Below are 2,707 nucleotides of genomic sequence, written 5' to 3' on the forward strand. Positions count from 1 at the left end.
ATGCCGACGCCGCCCTCGTCGCGCCCGCAGCGCCGAGCGGCGACCTCCTTAAGGGCGCGGCACTGGCGCTTCATCTCCTCCCGGACGTAGTCGTCCCGCACCCATTTGAGGGGGGTCTCCTCGTCGGCAGCCATGTCGAAGTGCTCCTGCTTGACAACGACTGGCGGCATCGTCGACTCCTTCTTCGGCCTGACCAGGCGAAGATGGCCGCGGGAAGGGGGGGGGGAGTTGGCGGCGGCGGCCCTCGTTTATGACAGGGTTGCCGCTGCGCCGACGCTCCGGCGTATCTTGGGGCTCGGCCTTCATGACGGCGAGCGGCGTCCATGCGCTAGAGGAGTGGGAGCCGGAGGACGAAGAGGACGTGCCCGCCATGCGCCTTGGCTGCCACAAGGTACCGCTCCGGCGCGAGAAGGACGGCGCCGGATACTCCATCCGCGGCGAGTTGCCGCCCTCGATGTGCTCGAGGACGGCCTCGAGAGTGCGCCCGGGGACGCCCCACCATTGCCGCCGGCCCTCGGAGTTGTGGCGCCCGCGGGATGCCAGCGCGCTGTTCATGGAGGCGAGTTGTTCGGCGCGACGGCCCTCGAAGTACGCCGTCCACAGATTGTGGCTGTCGGGGGCGTACCTCGACTGTTGTCGCGCGTTCTCCGGCAACGACGACTAGATCCACGTGATCTCAGCGCGTCGTTCAGCACCAGAGGGCGACGGTGGTACCGGGAATCCGCCGGCGCCGAGCCTCCACGAGCTCGGCACCCGCATGTCGGGCGGCGCCGGGTAGTCCGCCTCGTGCAGTTGGCGGCTGCCGAAGCCGTTGGCCGCCGCTCCATCGCCTGGGAAGCGCTCGGCCATGCTCGCGGTTTGAGACGGGGGGAGAGAGAGGGCATCGGCGGCGAAGAAGAGAGGAGCGTCGGCGGCGAGAGAGAGAGAGAGAGAGAGGCTGTGGCGAGCAAGTGTGCGGCCAGCGGAGAGGGAGGGTGGCGTTTATAGCGGCGAGTGGGCGGTGAGCGGGCGGCAGCAGTGTGGACATGTGGCGGGATGCGCGGCGGTGGCACGCCTTCACTGTGCAGCCCGTGAATCAATGGAAGGCCGACCGGCGACAACCTTCGCATTGATTCCCGCGGGAAACTGAGGCGACGAGGACGACGAAGATTCTCGGCGTCGCCTAGTTGCTGATTTGGCGGTCCACCAGGCTTTTGCGTCAAAAATGTTTTGGGGCGCCCCTAAGCGCGTTGGTTTCGGTCTAAGTCCGCCGGCGCCAATTTTAACCCTAACCGGTAAAAAATGGGCTTCTGGGGACGTAACTAGACCGATTTTTTCGAGCCCGCGATAAAAAAGGCTTGGGGGACTAGTGGGGGGAGGAGGGGTGGGGGTGGAGACGAGTGGAGATTGCTGTAACGTTTCAGAAAATAGGTGAACTCATAAAACTCAGGCGGCGAAGTAAGATAAAAAAGCTTTAAAAAAGTAAGATACAAAAAGTAAGACCAAGTGCACCGTGTTGCTACAACTGAACTAGCACGCCTGCTGTAACGTACAGCAGGGGAAAAACCAATCCGCAAAGCATGGTTCTCGTTCTAGCATAAAAATGAGCATGGCAAGAAAAAGATAACGGAACAAAATGTTCGGGTCACCTCTTTACTGTCACGATGATCTCGCGCGCGAAGAACACAGATTATGATGGATGAATTACTTGCAAACATGTCACGCTACTCCCTCTGTTCACAAATATAAGTCTTTGTAGAGATTTCAATAAGTGACTACATACAAAGCAAAATAAATAAATCTACACTTTAAAATATCTCTACTCTTATTAAAAACCGAGTTGGTGATGATGATGTGCCTGCCATCTTGTAATATAGACCGACCAATCTATATCTGACGGATAGAAAACAAACTATGACAATTTTACAAAAAAAACCCCACACCTCTCTCTACATTTACAGATAAGGCCTTGCCTCGTTTATCCTTGTCTCCCACAACCTCATTGCTGAGCAATTAAAAAAGGAAGTTTCTGGAACAATCTGACATGATGGCCGGCTGGCCGCTGCCGGCACCGTCCATCCCCATGCCTCTGCCCAGTCCGACCACCAGTCACCACCACGCCCCACTCCTCCTCACCTTATCTCTCATCTTTCTCGAGATATCATTTTTTTCGATAAAATTCTCGAGATACCATTTTTTTGATATAGTTCTTTAGATATCATTAGTTTTTACACATAGGATTACTCCTGCATGAGTCAATCACAACAGGTGTTTTGTAAAAAAAATGCATCTTGATGTTCCGTGCAATGCACGGGCATCTTGCTAGTGTCTACATACATCCGAATGTTGTTGTTCATTTAAAATGTCTAAAAAGACTTATATTTTGGAACAGAGGAAGTAGATAGCATCTGTCTTTGCATGTCGCAGTTTTCAGAGTTAGTCTGGTTGACAGAGCAACAGAAACCAAACATGTTACATGTCAAGATCTGTAGTTTTCACTCCATGACCGACCCAGGAGCAGCTAGCTCAGTTAACTAACTGTCTGAGCAAGCTAATAAGTATCAGTCTAACTTACTAAACAGGTCAAGAACACATACGTGAGGACAAAAAGCGGTCGAGGGGCATTATTTTGGAGACTGGCTGCTGGTATGTGCAACGATCATTTGTTGTCTTCTCATTGCGAGGATAGGTCCACCCTATGTGATTTGCGGAATGGAGAGCTTACACA

Source organism: Triticum aestivum, chromosome 3A (assembly GCF_018294505.1).
Source record: "Triticum aestivum cultivar Chinese Spring chromosome 3A, IWGSC CS RefSeq v2.1, whole genome shotgun sequence".
Lineage (NCBI taxonomy): Eukaryota > Viridiplantae > Streptophyta > Magnoliopsida > Poales > Poaceae > Triticum > Triticum aestivum.